At 34.7% G+C, this 14,221-nt stretch overlaps 1 protein-coding gene across 21 annotated transcripts in view; it reads left to right on the top strand.

The window, feature by feature from the left end:
• Window positions 1-14,221, top strand: part of ROBO2 (roundabout guidance receptor 2) — a 608,922-nt gene that overhangs the window by 76,932 nt on the left and 517,769 nt on the right. The gene's annotated exons all lie outside the window — the stretch shown is intronic.

The following is a 14,221-nucleotide window of genomic DNA, read 5'->3' as shown; positions in this document are numbered from 1 at the left end:
TATGCTTGACAAGTCTTTCGCCTTAGCCCAGGGCAGCCTTTGATAAGTTGACCAGTCAGTGATTAAACATATTTATTTAGTTCAGTGGGTCAGAGCTATTGCAACAGATAGAAAATTACTGATGGATTATCAATTTCAGCACCTCTGACATCTGGCCTCAGTGTAGTCCATCATCTGAGGACTCATAACACATTTTCTTCAACAATAACATGCTCAGCTACCTGTGTGATCACACAGCTGAATATTGGAAAGATTTTGTTCAGATTTAATAAGACAAAAGTTGCAGAAATCAGACGAGTTCTGCACCTATACTTGAGAATCTAAAAGCACCCAGTGGTTTACACACAAGGCTGGAATAAGAACTGACTTGCACTGTAAATATGCTTTGTTGATTTTTGTGATATTTTTATAACATTTTTACACTTACATTTTGGATTTGATGAAATAGTTACTTGGAATTATTTTGGAAACAATGTGATTTATAAAAATATTACTCATTTCAAAATATTCTGTTAAAAAAAATTAAGGCATTAAAATAATGGTTTTAAATGTTTGGTCTACTACAGTGATAAAATTACCAAAATAAAACCCCGACTCAAATACCTATGATACTAATTCTTTTAAATTATAAACAAGATGTGAAATAAGATTTGCAAAAATTTTGTGTTTATTGTTAATACTGAATGGTTCTTTTAACCTGAGGGAGTTCTGGTAATAAAGAATAACAACCTTATTGCAAATGCTAATCTAACACAGAAATATATTCTATTCCTCTGTCCATTTTACTAAAATGTATTTCAATATAAATTTCTTCATATCTGTATTTCAAAGTTCCATGTAAATTTAAGAATAATCTTGTGATTCATTTTTCAAATGATTAAGGTTAGCAGTTTGTTTTATGGTAAGTTTATGTCTTTTAAAAACTGGTTATGTTTGTTGAGAAATTAATAGATTTTGGCAGAGAATACATTGTAACTTTTATTTTGGCTTTATTCTCATTTGTAAATCTTTCATGTGATTATCCCTAAAGCTTTATATTCCATGCACCTAATGGCCTACTTTATGATGAGCCTACATTTAATATTTATGTGTGCTGTCATAAAAATATTTGTGAAGCTAAAAATGATTCTTAATCTTCATACGATGCATTTTCACACATTCTCTTGAATTACCAAACTGATAAGAACTTAGAAATGTTACCTTTGTTCACAAAATAAGGATTGAGCCCTTTGACATTACAGTTTACATTGATTCACTAATACACTAGTGCTGTGTGCCATTAAATTGATAGGCCCTTTGGAGTGTCCAGCTTTTTACAATGTGATATAACGTGGCAATATTACAGGTCATTGTGGGCCATTATTTATTGCCAAAGACTTCCTGATTTGTCTTAAAATTAAGTGAGGTTTCTTCTATAGTTCTGTGGAAACCTTTAGTAGTTGACTATGGTATTTAATTAACCCATCTCTCCTTTGACATCTCAGAGTTGGCTTGGAAAATGTTGGGATGAATTCTAGTCACAGGATATGCTCAGTAATTTAGATTGGGCTGAAAAAACTGCTGTGGATGCCCAAAGAAGACACAATTTAAAAAATGAGGGAGATCAGATCAGAATATGAGTTTGATTTGGAAATTCGTTTGAGCAGTTGTAGGGAAGTCATTGTAACATTTTTTCCTCAAAGATTAATCCCTCTAACAATTAGAACACTAAATATTTATTGGTTTTAAATTCTTAAATGTGATGCCTAGCACTTATGCTTCCTCAGATGTTTTACACAGTTATTTTAAAATTGGAGATGCTCTGTATGTGCACTCTATTTCGCTTGATGCCCAAGTTTCCTTTTGATTTTACTCTACGCCATTGACTTCTCTCTGAAATGACATGTATTTTTTCATTTGCAATTTCTCACGATAATAAACTATACATGACTTGTCAGGAGCAGGTCAACAGATATTTTTATGTAAAGCAAGCATGCAATAACAGAAAAGTTATATACAGTCACGTATTGCTTAACAACAGGGATATGTTTTGAGAAATGAGACATTAGGCAATTTTTACATTGTGTGAACATCATATCCTGAACTTACACAAACCTAGATGGTATAGTCTACTACACACCTTGACTATAACATGTAGCCTATTGCTTCTAGGCTATAAACCTGTACAGCATGTTAGTATACTGAATATTGTAGGAAATTTGTATGATTTAGCTCTGTGTCCCCACCCAAATCTCATCTTGAATTGTCCACGTGTGGAGGAAGGGACCTGGTGGTGGGAGGTGACTGGATCATGGGGGAGGGTTCCCGTGAATGATAGTGAGTGAGTTCTCACGAGATCTGATCCTTTCAAAGTGCTTAGCATTTCCCCCTTGCTCTCTCTTCTCCTGCCACCTTGTGAAGAAGGTGCTTTTGCTTCTTTTTCACCTTCTGCCATGATTGTAAGTTTCCTGAGGCCTCCCCAGCCATGCAGAACAGTGAGTCAATTAAACCTCTTTTCTTCGTAAATTACCCAGTCTCAGGTAGTTCTTTATAGAAGTGTGGAAACAGAGTAATACAAAATTGTAATACAATTGTAAGTATTGTGTACCTAAACATGTCTAAACACAGAAAAGTTACAATAAAAATACAGTATTATAACCTTATGGGACTATAGTCATATGTGCAGCCTGTTGTTTGAAACATCATTACGTGGCGTATGACTGTATATTATTTTAGCGTAAAGATTACATGGATCAAACCAGTAGCATGAACATTTGTTCTTCCATCAAAATGAATCAACTTAGAAAAAAATATTTATGAAATGTAACTTGATATGGGTCAAAGTTTCTTTAGATAAAGAAGCATGGATGTAAAATCTCCAGATGCTTTCACATAGAAACGGATCTTATCTGTTACCTCACAGGGAAACTGAGAAATTAAGCGAAGTAATGCATATGAAAGTACCTCACAAACTATAAAGAGCTGTAACAATGCAAAGTATTTTAATGCTGTGTGAGTTTTTTGGTACAGACCAATAAAGAAAGAAAATACATAGCTATCCATTTTTAGAGGCTCTGGACTGGCAGTCTACGAGTTGTGGTTTTATGGAATTCACATTGACATGTAATGATTTTTCATGTGAGCACATTAACATTGTTCAGTTTCATATAGTAAAATGTAATTCAGAACGACACTAAGAACCACAATTTTAAAATACTGCCTTCCTTCTAATGTCCTTGTCATTCAAATGTCCTTGAAAGCATTTGAATCAGTAATTTTGAACAACTGTTATGATAGAATGTTTAATAAACCCTATTAAGCATTAATTATTTTCTTCACTTCTCTTACAATATTGGATTAGTGTTTTGAATCATCAACAACCTTGATTTCTATACTGAAATTCCATTTTGTTAGCATCATGATGACCAATAATGATTACAAGTGAGTAGAGTAACAATTATTTTAACTTGTAATAGACACTGGCATTTATTCCATGTGTCCGGCATGAACATTTGTCCTATGGGCAAGATAGTTTGGAGAGATATGGCAAAGAACTAAGTCAATGGTGTTGATATAGCAATCTAATAACTTTACTTTCATGACCTAAAAAGATTTAGGCATTGGGGGAATCTGGAAAATTATGAAGCTTCTGAAATGTGTCCTGAAGAGATTCAAAGGAAATCACATTTTTCTCCTGCTCTGGATTGATTCATACTATAATTTACCTCTCATAAAACTGATCATATGTTAATATTAAGTTAATAGTTGTAAGTTGATAGTAAAATTTTAAATGTGGAGTAGCTGCACAAAACATGGAAGAAAAGAATTTGCTTTTATTCTGTGAATTTAAGATTAGCCTGACATCGTTATGCTAATTTTAGCAGTTGCAAAGATAAAATTCATTGGCATAGCTGGAATTACAGTGATAGGAGTTGGCTTTGAAGAAAAATCAGCTTTGCCACCTATTGCCTTGTCTGTATTCGGAATAGTATACATTTTAGCTAAGTTTGAATGCAGACTTAAATAAAAACCAAAAACTAAAAGATAAGAAAAAGCAATTGAGCAGCTTTATACTGAGCAGAACAGGGAACTTAAACATGCATTGGTATTTTGAAACTGATTTACATGTAGCCAGCTTTGTTTGCCATGCTCCTTACCCTTAGAAACCCAAAATAATTTCTTACTAGTCAGTGTTGTGGGCAAATTAATGGGGGAAAGAATGCAGATGTTTTATTATTGTTGTTATTATTATTATTATTTTTGAGATGGAGTCTTACTTTGTCACCCAGGCTGGAGTACAGTGGCGTGATCTGGGCTCACTGCAACCTCCACCTCCTGGGTTCAAGCGATTCTCCTGCCTCAGCCTCCCAAGCAGCTGAGATTACAGGCTCCTGCCACCATGCGAGGCTAATTTTTGTATTTTTAGTAGAGACGGGGTTTCACCATGTTGGCCAGTCTGGTCTCAAACTCCTGACCTGAGGTGATCCACCCACTTCGGCCTCCCAAAGTGCTGGGATTAAAGGCGTGAGCCACCGAGCCCGGCCATAGTATTATTATGCTGACCTGAATACATGCTCAGGTTTTGATATTCTTTTAAAATTCTTTCGTATTCTGTGAGCATAATCATTTTAACTAATATCCATTTCACTAAGAATTCTTATAAGTCCTTCATTGGTTGAAACTGAGTGAGGAATGGGATATTCTGATTTTAAAATTTTCTGCTTAATGATACCTATTACATTTTTAATTGGCTTCTACTGGAATGGGGAAATACAATTGGATTTTGCATCCAGCAATCTTACTGATCTCTGTTGGGTTCTCTGTGAAATAATTATTTTATCTGCAAATAATGAAAATTTCTCCTATTTGAATAAAAGTCTTATTTACTTAAATTAAATAATAAATTAATTACTATTTTCTGCTTAACTAGTTAAGCCAGATTTGTTTTGTTTAAGCCACCATGCTCTGTTGAAATTTTTCTTGAAGGTATTGTTTTATATTATATATTAGTGTTGGAATTGCTTGGATGATTAAGATCTCATCAGGGTAATAATTCTAAGTGTCAGTGTTCTTTATATTATAGAATTATGAATATACTATGTTACTCTACAGTGTAAAATTCAGTTTTCATCCACATAAATTGAACTTTAATTATGTTCTGGAAGTTTTCATACACATTTCATCTTCACTGCAAGCCACTGATATTTAGAATTTTATTATTATTATTCTTTTTGAGGAAACTTAATGGCAGGGTAGATTTAAAAAAAAAAAATTGCCCAAAGCCTAAGAGCTAGCCAGAGGGGATTTTTGAATTTTCACGTGTTAGTTCAATGACCTGGATTTTTTTTCCACTTCACACAGTATCTAGAGTGTTTAATGTAAGGAAGAGTTCTTAGGATTGATCTCTTTGTGAATATAAAGCGCAACAAGACTTTCTGATTATGGGAGTTCAGGATCTTGATTTACTGAGATGTAACTCTCTTGTTCTACACAGATGAAGTAGGTAACTATTTATAAACACTGAAAGGTGTGTGTGTGTATTTATGTCTAAAGAGAGAGGAAGGTAGTATTCAATATTAATCTGCTCCCCAACTGTAAAAATGTAGACTCTTTGATCTGTGGTCACAAACGTATTTTCTTGTTTGATTTCAAATTTCAGACTAGTGTCCCTTGCCCCTTACGCTGCAGATGTAAATTTGTGGTCATCCATGCAGATGTGTAAATGAGTAAGTGTTGCCCTGGCAAAGAGCTGAGGTTATAATTTAGCCGTCGCTGCCCCTTTGCTTTTGTGTGGATTAAAATAGTTAATATGTAAAATCTTCATTAATTTTCATATTCGGAGCATATGTAGAAATCCACAAAGTTAGCTAATTTAAAATCAGATTATTATTACACCCATAGTAAACCCATAGAGAATGGCCACTTAAAAGGCTGAAGTCCAGTCATAAAGAATGAACCAATGATGCCTCACCTTCTCAGATCTGTTCCACATGTGGTGTTGTGGTAATATTGTGAGCACTGAAGTATTAAAACAGTTTTGTCTTGTGTTCTTTCATTCTGACAGGCCAATGACATAATGTCGACAAGCCATCTCTGATAGATTCAAATTTAAAAGTGAATACACTGCCTCTTTTTCCTAGTTCACACTAATGGTGTTTGAGTCAACGTGATAATTTCACTGCTTCCAACATACAGTCCTCCCTAGTAAGTCTGGGAACAGCTTGTGAGGGGCTTTTTCAGGCTGCAAAGAACTGTTTGATCAAAGCCATATTACTTTGTTATTAAAGGAGAAGAATGGAGAGGAATCAGCAATAAAAGCAAAGACAAGTTTAGGATCTGAACTCTGAAAAGCAGTTTGCCAATAAAGATATTAACTCTGTATATATGATTTAATATCGTCACAACAATGTTAATCAGTTGATTTTCATAAACATACATGGACTGGGAGCATTAACAATAGTAAAGGAAGAAATTTAAAATGTTCTGTGAATTGATTTTTAGTTCTATTCCATATTATACAGTCCTATAAAGGAAGATAATAAACTATAAATGGAACCAGACCTTATCAGCCAGGCAAATTTTTGTTTGTTTGTTTGTGTTTTTTCTGCAGCGGTTTCCAGGAAATCAAAAGTTTTGCTTCTCTGGCTATATAATTCAAGATGATTCATCAAATTATTGCTTTTACAAAGGTGCAAAAACTTTGAGGAGTTAGAAAATAATTGAGGTTGATTATTAGAGCACTTTGGAAGTATTTTGTTCATTTATTTATTTAATCAGTGAAATAGTTACTAGAGCTTTCTGTGAATTTAGCTTGTTTTGGTGTGTATTAAGGTGTGGCCCTTGCCTTTTGACTGCTTGCACACTAATTTGAAAAATTAGACATACACATATGAAACTGTTTAACAATTCTGGAGAGTGGACAAGAAAATGATAAATGTAGGTAAGGGTAGAGGACAGCAGCTTTCATATATATGTATCTATATAGATATATATATGTTCACAATGGTGTGTAAAACATACGTGTGTAAAACATTTGAAGAACTGCTTTCTTGCAATAAAATCCTACCAGAAATTCCAGTGCCCAGCGTCCAGATGGGTTAAAGGCAGATGTTTTCTGCTCCTGTCGTTCTGGATACCTCAAAGTTCAAATGATTGAAAACTATTTTTGTAGGATCAGGGAGGCTTCAGTCGAATGAAAGATATGGGTTAGAGAAGGTGATGAAGCCTTCCTTCTTGAGGAGATGTCTTTTGAATGGAACAAAATTTGAAAAATTGGAAGAGAGGAAAATGGGGCATATCCGAAGGAAGCAACATGGTGAAAGCAGACATTTGGAGTCGGGAAAGAGTAGCGTTTCTGGACTGTGAGAAGACCCATGTGATAGGAGTAGAGGTTATATTACTGATTCATGAGGAACCTGGGTTAGGGGAAAGCCAAACTAACAGGAGCCACAAATGCCAGGCATAGATTTTTCAAAGACCATCCAGCAGTCAGTAGTATGTATATATTCAGGAACCTTTGAAAATGGTTCAGTGACACAATGTGATATAACATAAGTTATATAAATGTGGAGTTGTAGGAGTAGGTTACTGTGCAAAATATCATCAGGGTAGGAGAAACTTGAGGGGTCCGTTGTATTCTTGTATTCACTTTTGGTAAAAGGTATACTGGCTTCAGAAATAGTAGTGCAGTTACCTTAATTTTAGTCATAAACTAAGTATACATCTTGTTTAGGCAACCATTTTTAATTCCAATTAAAAGTAGCAAATAAAGTATCCATTATAATTTCTTACAGTTTGCAAGGTCTTACCCTCTTTTCCTCCCTCCCTTCTTCCCTTTACCTTTTCTCTCTTCTTACTCTCTATCTTTATTCTCCCTTTCTTTCTTTTTTCCCCCTTTCTTTCCTTTTTCCTCTTCCTTTCCTCTTTCTGTATCTCTTCCTACCATATAATATCCTGGACTTTTACTCGTTATAAATACTTAACTCTAATATGATATGATTATATCCTCATATTCCAGTAACATCAGAATTCCAATGGGAAGAATCTAGGCAATTTTAAGATATATAATTTAAATAATGACATGTCCCTACTTTTGCTCATTTTCCAGGTAGTTTTTAGATACAAGCTTTATTTGCTATGAAATCTGGAACTATAATAAAATTTAGGCCAGATATTCACACTTAGTGGAAAAACCATATTATCTATAATAGTTGTGGTCTGTCTGCACCACGCCAATCACAGTCACATGAGTATCTGTGGACTTCTACTTCTAAGGGTGCTGTTTATGTAAGTAAACCAGGTGATTATAGTGAAGGAAGAGATTTGCTTTTGAAGCATAAATCACTACAAATTTCAACCCGTCCAGGACTTATATCATCTGTAGGTGTTTGTTTTGTTAATTACTTTGCATTTCATTCAGATGTGGTACTATTGCTTTAGTATTCTAAGATTAATTCTGCTGAATTTGGGGGTCTAGGTCTCTATCATTTGTTTCACTGATAGGTACACAATATTCTTTCTTCTTAACAACAAAAAGATTGCGCGGTGAAAGAAGACAAACGCTGACCAAGCTACACATCGGTATTTATGTCAGCGTGCCTGATCAAAGGTGTGATCTGAGTGAATCTAAACTTTTCAGCATGAGGAAATATGAAAAAAAGTGTCTTAGATATAGAAAACGTTTGCTTCACCATAATTATAATGCTTTTTCAATACAGGTATTTACCAGTTATTTAGTATATAATAAAGTTGTTGTGAAGTATTCCTGAAGTATAAGTTGATTAACACCCAATTTTAGAGTGCAATTTTTTAGTAATTCACATCACAAAATAAACTATATACAATTGTCATAAAAATATGGCTATGTTTAGTTCACTTCTACTTCTGAAGTACTATTAGTTGTTTCACTTATATAATTAAAGGAAAACATGTTTGCAGAGTCTAGAGCCTACAAATTCAAAACTGGTTATTATCATTTATTCAGCTCCCAGCGATTGCACACATTTGACCCTAAATGACAAAGTAAATGAAAGCCCTTTTTCAAAGTAATACAATCAGTTCAAAAAATATTGTGCTAATAAAGTTATACATTCTAATTGAAAGATTGATGGCAATCCATTTAGTTGTTACTAGGTTATTTGTGACAGACAGATGCAGAGTAACCTCATTACAGTCAGAATTGTGATGACTTGTAGCTGAGGAGAGGAATAAAGCTTTGAACCATTGTCACAGTCCCTTTCCAAAATGTATTCGAAGATGATTTAAAAGAAAATATATGACCATTAAATATAAGTTTGAATTGGTTGCCTAGGAGTGTTATTATAGAAGCAATGAAGTAATCATCTGTTTGATCCATAATTGGCCTACTTAAAATTCACAAATCAGATTTACAGATTCCAAATTGTGTAAGAGAAAAACGGTGCCAAATACTGGATTAAAAAGATTATCCCTTGTGGTTTGGTATTTTTAGTTCATATTTGTAGTTGTTTTCTCCTTGATCATTAAATATATATCGGTATATTTTAGACGTTTCTGTCCACAATCACCAGTTCATGATAAATTATTCCGCAGTATTCATTTGTACGTTGTCCAGTAGTTTAAAGTCAGGCTTTCAGCACTAGTACTCAAGGGAACTCTATCAACATTCTGAAGTTATGTAATTGAGAAAAAGAAGGAATATGGGTAGATATATATATATATATATTTTTCCTTTGAAGATGGTGAAGTCTTTGTGAGATATATTTCATGTGTATTTGATTTTGAAATTTCTTTCTTTTTTTTTTTTTTTTGAGATGGAGTCTTGCTCTGTCACCCAGGCTGGAGTGCAGTGGCGCGATCTCGGCTCATTGCAAGCTCCACCTCCCGGGTTCACGCCATTCTCCTGCCTCAGCCTCCCGAGTAGCTGGGACTGCGGGCACCCGCCAACCACGCCTGGCTAATTTTTTTTTTGTATTTTTAGTAGAGAAGGGGTTTCACCAAGTTAGCCAGGATGGTCTCGATCTCCTGACCTCGTGATCTGCCCGCCTCGGCCTCCCAAAGTGCTGGGATTACATGCATGAGCCACCACGCCAGGCCGAAACTTCTTTTTTTCTTAATGAAGAACAAGGTGGAAATGTTGACCTACAGGAAGCTCCGTCTGCTCCTCGTAGTCTTCCTACTGCAATATTTGCATGTATCTCTAAAATTTCTTATGTTCAGGAGCACCATTTTTGTTTCAAATGTGACAGTCCGGTGCTATGGTTGGCACATAAAACCCGTTTTATTCTGATCACTTCTCATTTGTGGTGCAATCTCACGCACAGTTGTCCTTGCCTCTCTCCTGTCTCAGCATTTGCACTTTCTCTTACTCTTCTACATACTGAACTTTTTCTTCTGCTCCTCACTATCACCACCATGTCTTTTATTATAGATATCTTTCACCATGAATCCTTTTATTATAGATTATTTTTCACCATGAATTCTAAAATTCTCTTACATTGACAAAAATACTTTTTGCAAGAAGACTATTTACAAACTTGAATGAAGGCTAATTCTATTTCTTTTAAAGTGGATTTCTCAAAAGAAGATTTTCGTTGTGTGGGTAAGTCAATTAAATATCTATTGGGTATTTCTTATCTGCTAGTAAACTTAAAAAGGTGTTCTGCCTAAGGTAGTGTCTTTGCATAAAGTTGACATTTTGTCTTTCCTAATCAGGAAAATTAAGGCCCCATTCCCTTGTAGGTTGTGTTATCAGTTAAGGCTAAAGTTTTGACTTATCCAAGCAGGTGAATTAAAAAATATGTAATAATACAGTCTTAACCAACAGAACACCAGTCAGTTGAGAGGTTGTGTGTTGAGGTGAAAGACCAAAGACTGAAGTGGGAATGAAGGACCTTCCATTCAATCCTAGTTATAGATCATTTACCAAAGATTACTTACTAGCTATGAAAGGCCTCAGGCAAATTATTTAGTTTCTGAGTCACAGTTTTTCGCCTATAACGTTAACCAGCTTTGATGGTTCTAAATTTGTAAGGGTGTGGTGATACTTATATTTTATAATTAAACATGATTTATTCATTTATGTTTCATTAAGATAGAAAATGTTTCAAAAATTATCCCTACTTCTCATTTATTTAAGCAGATGATTATAGGAGTTCTTCTAGATGCCAGGCGCACATCCGGGTGTTAAGGCTATGTCAGCGAATAAGCTAGAAAAAAGCCTCCTAGAGCTTATATTCTCAGTGCTTACCTATTCAGTGCAGAAACTTGAAACATATGTGAATGTAAACACAGTAGTCCTTTCCTCTGCTTTCTGGGGGTGCTACCTCTCATTTGTCATTTAGTAGGCTTCTTGGTTATCAGATCAAAAAAACATGGTATATACTGTACGGTATAAGCTTTGGTACTATCCCTGGTTTCAGATATCCAGTGGGGGTTTTCGAATGTATCCCTCATGGATAAGAAGGGACTGCTGTACACAAAAATAAAACTACTCAACATTTCACTATTAACAATATGTGGATGACTAGTTTTTTGCATGTTTTTGTGTATACTGTGTTTTGCAATTTTTTCAGATTGCTGGTGTAGTCCATCTATTTTGCTTATTTGTATGAATTTCATAAATATTTTCCCATATTATGTTTTTCGTCACCATGATATTTAATGGTGGACCTTTCATCCCGTGTTCTGTGCTAATTTTCTTAATTCTTTGTCATTGGATATTTAGGATGTATGTAGTTTTTCAGGGTTGCATATGAATATATGAACTATGAAGAACATACTGTGATACAAATCCTTGTACTCATCCTTGGTTATTTCCTTTGAATAAATTCATACAGTAGAATTACCAGTCAGTGAGTATACATATAAATTTAAACTTCCATCAAAAGTATCTGAAAATTCAGGCTTACTCATTTCTTTTCCTTGGATATTTTCCTTTGCTAATACGATAAGTGAAAATATTATTGCATAATAATTTTACTTTTTATTTCTAGTGAAGCTAAAAGCTGTTGCATGAGTATTGGCTTTATCTTTCTCTTTTTGTGAATTGCCTATTTATGTTTAAGTGTTTTCTGCTTTTGGAGTGCTCTTTTTAGAAACTTTTACAACTGTCTTTTTTTCTACTAATTATTTCTTTATTTTTAATAATAATTATTAATTGTTACTAATTATGTCTTTATTTTTCAATTTTATTAATGTTTACTTGTCAAGTAAAACTTGTATATATTTATGGTGTACAGTGAGATGTTTTGATATATGTACACATTGTGCAATGACTAAATCAAGCTATTAGGTTGGTGCAAAAGTAATTGTGGTTTTGGACCATGAATTTTAAATCATTATAACTAGGCTCAAACACATCTTTATCAATCAAAATAGGAACTATTACAATCAACACATTTTTGCCAAGGAGAAATAAGTTTGTTTATTCGTGTAGCATAAAAATCTGTGATTCGGGATTTGATGAACTCTTGGAAAGCATTTTCTGCATTCTGCAGGTTGTGGAAGCGTCTCTCCCTGCAAAAAGTTGTCGAGATGCTTGAAGAAGTGATAGTCAGTTGGTGAGAGGACAGGTGATTATGGCAGATGAGAAACTTTGTAGCCCAATTCGTTCAACTTTTGAAGTGTTGGTTGTGCAACGTGCGGTCGGGTGTTGTTGAGAAGAATTGGGCCCTTTCTGTTGACCACTGCCAGCTGCAGCATTGCGGTTTTTGGTGCATCTCATGGATTTGCTGAGCATACTTCCCAGGTGTAATGGTTTTGCCGGGATTCAGAAAGCTGTTGTAGTTCAGACCTGCAGCAGACCACCAAACAGTGACCATGACCCTTTTTTGGTGCAAGTTTGGCTTTGAGAAGTGCTTTGGAACTTCTTCTGGGTCCCACCACTGAGCTGGTTGTCACCGGTTGTCACATAAAATCCACTTTTCATCGCACGTCACAATCAGATTGAGAAATGACTTCTTGTTGCGTAGAATAAGAGAAGACAACGCTTCAAAACAACAATTTTGTTTTATTTTCACTCAGCTCTTGAGGCAACCACTGTGCAAGCTCTTTTGTCTTTTTCCAATTTGCTTCAACTGCTAAACAACCACAGAACAGTTGAAATTGAGTTCTTTGGCAACTTTTCGTGTAGTTGTAAGAGGGTCAGCTTCCATGATGACTCTCAACTGGTCGTTGTCAACTTGCGATGGCCGGCCGCTGCGCTCCTCATCTTGAAGGCTCTTATCTCCTTTGCAAACCTTCTTGCATCACCACTGCTAACATTCGTTAGCAGTTCCTGGGCCAAATGCATGGTTGTTGTCGTGAATTGCCTCCGCTTCTTCACGACACATTTTGAACTCGAATAAGAAAGTCGCTTGAATTTGCTTTTTGTCTAACTTCATTTCCGTAATCTAAAATAAATATAGAATAAACAGCAAGTAATAAGTAATTAGCAAAAATAAAGTGAGAAATGTGCATTAAAATGATGTGTAACATAACCACATTTATTTATGAATGCATTCCAATACCAAACGGCAAATTTTAACAATGCAAAAGCTGCAATTATGTTTGCACAAACCTAATATTTAACACAGGCATCACCTCACATACGTGTCTTGTTTAATGGTGAAAATATTTAAGATCTGAGCCATTTTTAAGTACATACATTATTATTAACTACAGTCACCATGCTTTATGGAGTTTTTCTTGATATGTACTTCAATGCTTGGTATATATGTAACACATTATCCTCTTTTCATGAACCTCTGTGTGTGTGCATAAAGGTTTTTCATTTTCTATGTAGAAAAACTTCAAAGTAATCTCCATGATTTTCTAGTGATTACTTTAAAATTGAAACATATATGATTTTCCATCATTTATGTATGAATTATTTTGATATACTGACAGTATGGTTAGCATTATGTTGTGCAAACTTCTTTTGTTAACTAGTTATGGAAGTGAAATTTTTTTATTTCTCCTTTTTTTTCTTATTAGAGTATTAGAATTTCTTACTGCTTTTTCCTTTAATATATATTATCGGATAAGTTTGGGACACTGCTAGCCAAAAGTGAAAATGGCACTGATGGGACCGAGATGTACGGATCCAGCATGTTCTTTATGTGGGTATCATTTCTGCCTTTCTAATTCTAATGGCTTTGTGGAACCTTAGGCCTACACTGGATCTTTGGTTGAAAGATGCTCCCCTCCACACATACGCACAAACCTTTCCCTCTGAGATATGCTGAAGGCATCTGAATTTTCTTCCTTAGTATTCATATTTTAG

Source organism: Pongo pygmaeus, chromosome 2 (genome assembly GCF_028885625.2).
Source record: "Pongo pygmaeus isolate AG05252 chromosome 2, NHGRI_mPonPyg2-v2.0_pri, whole genome shotgun sequence".
Taxonomy (NCBI): Eukaryota; Metazoa; Chordata; class Mammalia; order Primates; family Hominidae; genus Pongo; species Pongo pygmaeus.
This window is presented reverse-complemented; position numbering and strand designations above follow the sequence as displayed.